This window comes from Coregonus clupeaformis, chromosome 30, assembly GCF_020615455.1.
Source record: "Coregonus clupeaformis isolate EN_2021a chromosome 30, ASM2061545v1, whole genome shotgun sequence".
Taxonomy (NCBI): domain Eukaryota; kingdom Metazoa; phylum Chordata; class Actinopteri; order Salmoniformes; family Salmonidae; genus Coregonus; species Coregonus clupeaformis.
The window spans coordinates 39195982-39206715 of NC_059221.1; the positions used below are offsets into that span (position 1 = coordinate 39195982).

At 40.6% G+C, this 10734-nt stretch overlaps 1 non-coding gene across 1 annotated transcript; it reads left to right on the forward strand.

Moving 5' to 3' along the window:
• Positions 1-222: 222 nt before the first annotated feature.
• trnav-uac lies at positions 223-296 on the forward strand. The gene has a single exon. It is a non-coding gene; the product is annotated as a tRNA-Val (tRNA).
• Positions 297-10734: the final 10438 nt, after the last annotated feature.

Below are 10734 nucleotides of genomic sequence, written 5' to 3' on the forward strand. Positions count from 1 at the left end.
ATGGCTGTGTTCTTAGGCAAAATTGTGAGTGAGCCCACTCCCTTGGCTGAGAAGCAGCCCCACACATGAATGGTCTCAGGATGCTTTACTATTGGCACAAGGTGTTTTCCGGATGCCCCAAACAATCGGAAAGGGGATTCATCCGAGAAAATGACTTTACCCCAGTCCTCAGTAGTCCAATCCCTGTACCTTTTGCAGAATATCAGTCTGTCCCTGTCTGTAGCCTCCTGTAGCTCAGTTGGTAGAGCATGGCGCTTACAACGCCAGGGTTGTGGGTTTGATTCCCACGGGGGGCCAGTATGAAAAATGTATACACTCACTAAGTCGCTCTGGATAAGAGCGTCTTCTAAATGACTAAAATGTGAATGTTTTTCCTGGCTTCTTTGCTGCCCTTCTTGACACCAGGCCATCCTCCAAAAGTCTTTGCCTCACTGTGCGTGCAGATGCACTCACACCTGTCTGCTGCCATTCCTGAGCAAGCTCTGCACTGGTGGTGCCCCGATCCCGCAGCTGAATCAACTTTAGGAGACGGTCCTGGCGCTTGCTGGACTCTCTTGGGCGCCCTGATTCCTTCTTCACAACAATTGAACCTCTCGCCTTGAAGTTCTTGATGATCCGATAAATGGTTGATTTAAGTGCAATCTTACTAGCAGCAATATCCTTGCCTGTGAAGCTATTTTTGTGCAAAGCAATGATGATGGCATGTGTTTCCTTGCAGGTAACCATGATTAACAGAGGAAGAACAATGATTTCAAGCACCACCCTCCTTTTAAAGCTTCCAGTCTGTTATTCTAACTCAATCAGCATGACAGAGTGATCTCCAGCCTTGTCCTCGTCAACACTCTCACCTGTGTTAACGAGAGAATCACTGACATGATGGCAGCTGGTCCTTTTGTGGCAGGGCTGAAATGCAGTGGAAATGTTTTTTTGGGATTAAGTTCATTTTCATGACAAAGAGGGACTTTGCAATTAATTGCAATTCATCTGATCACTCTTCATGACATTCTGGAGTATATGCAAATTGCCATCATCAAAACTGAGGCAGCAGACTTTGTGAAAATTTGTGTTTGTGTCATTCTCAAAACTTTTGACCACGACTGTATATAAAGTGTAATATTGGGACGCAAACTCAAAATTGAATACACTTCAGCTCTACATCTGACATGGTACAGGTGCCTTCTTTATTTAAAGCCCATAGTCATGTGTGTGTGGTGTATACTTTTGTTTCAGAGTAGATTTGTTTAAGACTACCAAGAAACACTCTGTGTGACCCTGATTTAGCCTACTACAGTCAAAGGTTAACCATTTCTCATGGTTGGTGTCTTGACTGATTTATCCAAAATCGTGTGACATAAAATATGACTTTTCTGTCCTTGCATTGATGGCAGTGTAAGTTGTCCTTATGTCATATATTAAGCATTAATCAGTTAAATTAGACATTGAATCCTGTAAGTATCATAGATCTAACTGTCGGACAGTTTTTTGTCTAGAGATCTCAGAAAGTATGTAACATTTCGTGTCTCCTTATGTTACGTGGTAAAAACAGTTTTCATGGGCACACAAATCCAAAATAATAAATGCAATTGAAGGTCGAATGCTTCTAACCGAAATAGTGACCTTACCTTGATACTTAAAATCTAAATCGAAACTGTTAACATGGTTCTTAAATAATGATGTACAATACTTGTTGGATGCGCATTTGGTGTCCAGCTGATTAGTTACGGTGTGATATTTTTCACACATCTTCATCTGATCCAGGAAGGAATTTTCTGAATGACAGCTTTTGTGATAGCGCATGCAATGCAACAACAGCCCAAGTGCTGGAAAAAAAGATGTTCGCAAAGAATGTTCTGAATATTTTGGAGTCTCATACTTGAACTTGAATTTGGAGCGCAGAAATTCAAGTACTGGCATAGGCCTACGTTGAAAATCAGACATTTCCTAAATTTGGTGCTTGAAAAGTCCTTGTAATTATTTTAGTCAATTTATAAGTTATCCTGCTCCCTTATAATTATCTGTGATTTAATTTTTGATACGTTTTTATGAGAGATGTGGCGCCTTTCGTATGTTTCCTGCCGGTTCAACCGAAGGGTGTTGCGCTACTCTGTTGCGGTTAAACCACGTGCGGTTGTTAGGAGGATGACAACATCTAATGCTGGCTACCAACTTGGCTTTCCATGCAAATCCTTCCGTTAAAAAAGGAACCTGTTTGTTGGTCGCTTTCTCATTACGAAAACAGAGATGGTGAGATTAAAATGGTGAGATTAATGCTACCGCTTTTCATAGCTTTATTATGCTTGCATCAGTCACATAGGATACAGAAAAATCCAATCTATTTAGTCAGGCAATGTCCACATTATTCTCACAGATTTTAGAATGTAATAATAATTTCAATATCATTGGCAAGGCCCGAAAACTTCATTATTCTTAAAGTGGTAATGGCCCTATATGTACACTTATATAAATTATACAATTGTATAACATTGAGATCTTTGAAAATTACAATTAAGTGCTTGAAAAAAGTCCCTGAAAGCCCTTGAATGTGACCTGCCTATGCTGTTGTATAGGTGGAGATATTAGTACACATGTGGAACTGCATGAAAATCCTTTTTTGTTTTTGTTTCAAAACATTTTGAAATGTTGATCCCGATGTCACACATTGGCCCCATTTATTTATAGAAAAACCCATGTAGGTGCTGCCACTCTATTGAAAAACGACCTGCTCAGAGGAAATGCTGAGCTTGTTGGTGCATTTTTACTATTATTGGACAATGTCAGAAAACTCTCTAAACATCATTGTTTGTGCATCAGGGAGTAAGAGAGAAGCATTAGTCATTGTAGCCATCGTACATTCATCACAGGCTGAGTTGCAGGGGAGAAAACAGAAGCCAGGGTAAAACAAAGTGTGTTATTGTTTTTTTTTTTTTTTTTTTTTTGGGGGGGTAGATCAGCTTTAATATTGCAGATAGATTGTAACTTCCATCAATGTAATTGTCTGCATCACTTCCAATCCCCCATGTGTTGTTTTTTTTCTCGCAAATATACAGTTGAAGTCGGAAGTTTACATACACCTTAGCCAAATACATTTAAACTCAGTTTTTCACAATTCCTGACATTTAATTCTAGTAAAAATTCCCTGTCTTAGGTCAGTTAGGATCACCACTTTATTTTAAGAATGTGAAATGTCAGAAAGATAGTAGAGAGAATTATTTATTTAAGCTTTTATTTATTTCATCACATTCCCAGTGGGTCAGAAGTTTACATACAATACATTAGTATTTGGTAGCATTGCCTTTAAATTGTTTAACTTGGGTCAAACGTTTCGGGTAGCCTTCCACAAGCTTCCCACAATAAGTTGGGTGAATTTTGGCCCATTCCTCCTGACAGAGCTGGTGTAACTGAGTCAGGTTTGTAGGCCTCCTTGCTCGCACACGCTTTTTCAGTTCTGCCCACACATTTTCTATAGGATTGAGTTCAGGGCTTTGTGATGGCCACTCCAATACCTTGACTTTGTTGTCCTTAAGCCATTTTGCCACAACTTTGGAAGTATGCTTGGGGTCATTGTCCATTTGGAAGACCCATTTGCGACCAAGCTTTAACTTCCTGACTGATGTCTTGAGATATTGCTTCAATATATCCACAGGATTTTCCTTCCTCATGATGCCATCTATTTTGTGAAGTGCACCAGTCCCTCCAGCAGCAAAGCACCCCCACAGCATGATGCTGCCACCCCCATGCTTCACGGTTGGGATGGTGCATTTTATTGCATGACATAAGTATTTGAATTATCAGAAAAGCAGAACTTAATATTTGGTACAGAAACCTTTGTTTGCAATTACAGAGATCATACGTTTCCTGTCGGTCTTGACCAGGTTTGCACACACTGCAGCAGGGATTTTGGCCCACTCCTCCATACAGACCTTCTCCAGATCCTTCAGGTTTCGGGGCTGTCGCTGGCAATACAGACTTTCAGCTCCCTCCAAAGATTTTCTATTGGGTTCAGGTCTGGAGACTGGCTAGGCCACTCCAGGACCTTGAGATGCTTCTTACTCACTCCTTAGTTGCCCTGGCTGTGTGTTTCGGGTCATTGTCATGCTGGAAGACCCAGCCACGACCCATCTTCAATGTTCTTACTGAGGGCTCGCGATGCATGGCCCCATCCATCCTCCCCTCAATACGGTGCAGTCGTCCCGTCCAATTTGCAGAAAAGCATCCCCAAAGAATGATTTTTCCACCTCCATGCTTCACGGTTGGGATGGTGTTCTTGGGGTTGTACTCATCGTTCTTCTTCCTCCAAACACGGCGAGTGGAGTTTAGACCAAAAAGCTCTATTTTTGTCTCATCAGACCACATGACCTTCTCCCATTCCTCCTCTGGATCATCCAGATGGTCATTGGCAAACTTCAGACTGGCCTGGACATGCGCTGGCTTGAGCAGGGGGACCTTGCGTGTGCTGCAGGATTTTAATCCATGACGGCGTAGTGTGTTACTAATGATTTTCTTTGAGACTGTGGTCCCAGCTCGCTACGTTAATCTCTAGGAGACAGAACGCGTCTCATTCCTGAGCGGGATGACGACTGCGTGGTCCCATGGTGTTTATACTTGCGTACTATTATTTGTACAGATGAACGTGGTACCTTCAGGCATTTAGAAATTGCTCCCAAGGATGAACCAGGCTTGTGGAGGTCTACAATCTTTTTTCTGAGGTCTTGGCTGATTTCTTTAGATTTTCCCATGATGTCAAGCAAACACGCACTGAGTTTGAAGGTAGGCCTTGAAATACATCCACAGGTACACCTCCAATTGACTCAAATGATGTCAATTATCAAAAGCTTCTAAAGCCATGACATCATTTTCTGGAACGTTCCAAGCTGTTTAAAGGCACAGTCATCTTAGTGTATGTAAACTTCTGACCCACTGGAATTGTGATACAGTAAATTATAAGTGAAATAATCTGTCTGTAAACAATTGTTGGAAAAATTACTTGTGTCATGCACAAAGTAGATGTCATAACCGACTTGCCAAAACTATAGTTTGTTAACAAGAAATTTGTAGTTGAAAAACGAGTTTTAATGACTCCAACCTAAGTGTATGTAAACTTCCGACTCCAACTGTATATACAGTGGGGAAAAAAAGTATTTAGTCAGCCACCAATTGTGCAAGTTCTCCCACTTAAAAAGATGAGAGAGGCCTGTAATTTTCATCATAGGTACACATCAACTATGACAGACAAAATGAGGGAAAAAAATCCAGAAAATCACATTGTAGGATTTTTTATGAATTTATTTGCAAATTATGGTGGAAAATAAGTATTTGGTCAATAACAACAGTTTCTCAATACTTTGTTATATACCCTTTGTTGGCAATGACACAGGTGAAACGTTTTCTGTAAGTCTTCACAAGGTTTTCACACACACTGTTGCTGGTATTTTGGCCCATTCCTCCATGCAGATCTCCTCTAAAGCAGTGATGTTTTGGGGCTGTCGCTGGGCAACACGGACTTTCAACTCCCTCCAAAGATTTTCTATGGGGTTGAGATCTGGAGACTGGCTAGGCCACTCCAGGACCTTGAAATGCTTCTTACGAAGCCACTCCTTCGTTGCCCGGGCGGTGTGTTTGGGATCATTGTCATGCTGAAAGACCCAGCCACGTTTCATCTTCAATGCCTTTGCTGATGGAAGGAGGTTTTCACTAAAAATCTCACGATACATGGCCCCATTCATTCTTTCCTTTACACGGATCAGTCGTCCTGGTCCCTTTGCAGAAAAACAGCCCCAAAGCATGATGTTTCCACCCCCATGCTTCACAGTAGGTATGGTGTTCTTTGGATGCAACTCAGCATTCTTTGTCCTCCAAACACGACGAGTTGAGTTTTTACCAAAAAGTTCTATTTTGGTTTCATCTGACCATATGACATTCTCCCAATCCTCTTCTGGATCATCCAAATGCACTCTAGCAAACTTCAGACGGGCCTGGACATGTACTGGCTTAAGCAGGGGGACACGTCTGGCACTGCAGGATTTGAGTCCCTGGCGGCGTAGTGTGTTACTGATGGTAGGCTTTGTTACTTTGGTCCCAGCTCTCTGCAGGTCATTCACTAGGTCCCCCTGTGTGTTTCTGGGATTTTTGCTCACCGTTCTTGTGATCATTTTGACCTCACGGATGAGATCTTGCGTGGAGCCCCAGATCGAGGGAGATTATCAGTGGTCTTGTAAGTCTTCCATTTCCTAATAATTGCTCCCACAGTTGATTTCTTCAAACCAAGCTGCTTACCTATTGCAGATTCAGTCTTCCCAGCCTGGTGCAGGTCTACAATTTTGTTTCTGGTGTCCTTTGACAGCTCTTTGGTCTTGGCCATAGTGGAGTTTGGAGTGTGACTGTTTGAGGTTGTGGACAGGTGTCTTTTATACTGATAACAAGTTCAAACAGGTGCCATTAATACAGGTAATGCGTGGAGGACAGAGGAGCCTCTTAAAGAAGAAGTTACAGGTCTGTGAGAGCCAGAAATCTTGCTTGTTTGTAGGTGACCAAATACTTATTTTCCACCATAATTTGCAAATAAATTCATTAATAATCCTACAATGTGATTTTCTGGAGAAAAAAATTCTCAATTTGTCTGTCATAGTTGACGTGTACCTATGATGAAAATTACAGTGATTTGCTGATTTTGTACGTTTGCCCACTGACAAAGACATGATCAGTCTATAATTTTAATGGTAGGTTTATTTGAACAGTGAGAGACAGAATAACAACAAAAACATCCAAAAAAACGCATGTCAAAAATGTTATAAATTGATTTGCATTTTAATGAGGGAAATAAGTATTTGACCCCCTCTCAATCAGAAAGATTTCTGGCTCCCAGGTGTCTTTTATACAGGTAACGAGCTGAGATTAGGAGCACACTCTTAAAGGGAGTGCTCCTAATCTCAGCTTGTTACCTGTATAAAAGTCACCTGTCCACAGAAGCAATCAATCAATCAGATTCCAAACGCTCCACCATGGCCAAGACCAAAGAGCTCTCCAAGGATGTCAGGGACAAGATTGTAGACCTACACAAGCCTGGAATGGGCTACAAGACCATCGCCAACCAGTTTGTTGAGAAGGTGACAACAGTTGGTATAAATACATATACATATATATACATATCCTTTTAAAAAACATTTTCCACTTTATAACTTTCCAACCCCACCACCCCTTCCCTAATTGGAGTAAACTAGTGAACAACAACGCTTAGGCCTCTACTTCCAGCTTATACATACTATATACATTTTATGGACACAATTTTACAATAATTATATTTTGTTGGTTTTCACTCCTGAACTTCCTCTACCCCCACATTTTCATGATGTCCATCCGGTTTGCTTCTATATGCCATATCTTTCTAACTGTGCTCTTTCACAAAAGCTCTCAACCTATAACCTATATACTTATTATGGACACAGTATGCTTACATTATTAGTTATCTTGTTGTTATTAGTTGTTGTTAGTGGTTATTAGTCCCATCCTTTAGCTCCATTCTGAACCCATCTATTCTCATTGTTTCTACAGATTGTAAATTGAAAATAAACATTTTTGCTAAAAGTATTATTATATTATTGATCGATTGACTATGACTTTTCAGATCACCCAGTAGTGCTATCTGCAGGGTTAGCGCCAGGTAAATATTGCAATCCTTCAGCCATTCCTGGACCAAAACCAAGCAACAAATGGACAGTACCAAAACAAATGATCTAATGATTCTGTCTTATCGCAGCAAAATCTGCAGAGCTGGGAAGATTGTATCCCCCATATAAATAACATTCTATTGGTAGCAAGTTTTGAATCCGGCGTCGTTTTGCGTATCAGTTCATAAACACTATGCCATGGAATCGGTACGTCAAAAATCTCTTCCCAACTATTTTGCAATCTATATGGGACGGCTGTCAATCCTTTGGTCCTTAAATAAAACTGGTATACTTTTATATTTATCACAATTTTGTTTAACCAATTATGTTATTTAATGCAGGGCCGACAGACAAGTTCCTTACTTTTTCCCCCTTCCACTTTCCTCTTCCATTTTTGCGGTAATGCTGCAATTATTTGGATGTAATTTTGGGTAGAGCAGACATTTCCATATGTTTTTGTTAGCTGCATGTGCGACACAACTCCACCAGTCCTACAAATGAAATCATTTACGAAGATTATACCTTCTTTTTTTTATCAAAAAAAAAATGATTTTTATCAATTAGTATATTTGAGTTTAACCACAATATTTGTTGCATTATTTGTTCTGTCGTTTCTGGAGGATTAAATTGAAATTGCAACCAACTTTCTCTGGCTTGTTTTAGAAATAGTGATATTTGGGAGATTATTTCCTTTTCAAATAACTGAAAGTGAGATGTTGTAATCTGAATAAAGGGAAAAAGGCCATTCTTGAACATGGGGTGAGACAATTTTACTAATTTGCTAGAGAACCAGTTCGGATTTAAGTATAACTTTTGTATGACTGAAGCTTTTAGTGATAGGTCTAATGCTTTAATATTTAATCATTTCTGTCCTCTGAATTCATATTCATTATATAAATAGACCCGTTTAATTTTGTCTGGCTTGCCGTTCCAAATAAAATTGAATATTTTTTTCTCATATAATTTAAAAAAAAACTGTTCGCTAGGCGTAGGCAAGACCATAAGCAAATAGGTAAACTGGGATAAAACTAAAGAGTTAATCAGGGTGATTTTTCCACAAATTGACAGCTATTTACAGTGAGGGAAAAAGTATTTGATCCCCTGCTGATTTTGTACGTTTGCCCACTGACAAAGACATGATCAGTCTATAATTTTAATGGTAGGTTTATTTGAACAGTGAGAGACAGAATAACAAAACAAAAATCCAGAAAAACACATGTCAAAAATGTTATGAATTAATTTGCATTTTAATGAGGGAAATAAGTATTTGACCCCTCTGCAAAACATGACTTAGTACTTGGTGGCAAAACCCTTGTTGGCAATCACAGAGGTCAGATGTTTCTTGTAGTTGGCCACCAGGTTTGCAAACATCTCAGGAGGGATTTTGTCCCACTCCTCTTTGCAGATCTTCTCCAAGTCATTAAGGTTTCGAGCCTGACGTTTGGCAACTCGAACCTTCAGCTCCCTCCACAGATTTTCTATGGGATTAAGGTCTGGAGACTGGCTAGGCCACTCCAGGACCTTGATGTGCTTCTTCTTGAGCCACTCCTTTGTTGCCTTGGCCGTGTGTTTTGGGTCATTGTCATGCTGGAATACCCATCCACAACCCATTTTCAATGCCCTGGCTGAGGGAAGGAGGTTCTCACCCAAGATTTGATGGTACATGGCCCCGTCCATCGTCCCTTTGATGCAGTGAAGTTGTCCTGTCCCCTTAGCAGAAAAACACCCTCAAAGCATAATGTTTCCACCTCCATGTTTGACGGTGGGGATGGTGTTCTTGGGGTCATAGGCAGCATTCCTCCTCCTCCAAACACGGCGAGTTGAGTTGATGCCAAAGAGCTCCATTTTGGTCTCATCTGACCACAACACTTTCACCCAGTTCTCCTCTGAATCATTCAGATGTTCATTGGCAAACTTCAGACGGGCCTGTATATGTGCTTTCTTGAGCAGGGGGACCTTGCGATTTCAGTCCTTCACGACGTAGTGTGTTACCAATTGTTTTCTTGGTGACTATGGTCCCAGCTGCCTTGAGATCATTGACAAGATCCTCCCGTGTAGTTCTAGGCTGATTCATCACCGTTCTCATGATCAACTCCACGAGGTGAGATCTTGCATGGAGCCCCAGGCCGAGGGAGATTGACAGTTATTTTGTGTTTCTTCCATTTGGGAATAATCGCACCAACTGTTGTCACCTTCTCACCAAGCTGCTTGGCGATGGTCTTGTAGCACATTCCAGCCTTGTGTAGGTCTACAATCTTGTCCCTGACATCCTTGGAGAGCTCTTTGGTATTGGCCATGGTGGAGAGTTTGGAATCTGATTGATTGATTGCTTCTGTGGACAGGTGTCTTTTATACAGGTAACAAGCTGAGATTAGAAGCACTCCCTTTAAGAGTGTGCTCCTAATCTCAGCTCGTTACCTTTATAAAAGACACCTGGGAGCCAGAAACCTTTCTGATTGAGAAGGGGTCAAATACTTATTTCCCTCATTAAAATGCAAAATCAATTTATAACATATTTGACATGCGTTCTTCTGGATTCTTCTGGAAACGTCAGCCTTGAAACCTTAATGACTAGGAGAAGATCTGCAAAGAGGAGTGGAACAAATGCCCTTCTGAGATGTGTGCAAACCTGGTGGCCAACTACAAGAAACGTCTGACCTCTGTGATTGCCAGCAAGGGTTTTGCCACCAAGTCCTAAGTCATGTTTTGCAGAGGGGTCAAATACTTGTTTCCCTCATTAAAATGCAAATCAATTTATAAAAATTTTTACATGCATTTTTCTGGATTTTTTTGTTGTTATTCTGTCTCTCACTGTTCAAATAAACCTACCATTAAAATTATAGACTGATCATTTCTTTGTCAGTGGGCAAACGTACAAATCAGCAGGGGATCAAATATTTTTTTCCCTCACTGTACCTTTCCATGGTAGCAAGATCTCTATTTTTGCTAACTTTCTATTAAAATGTATTGGAGTGAGATCATTGATTTCATTTGGGATACGTATTCCGAGTATATCCACATCACCATCAGACCATTTTATTGGTAAACTACATGGTAATGTAAAAATTGT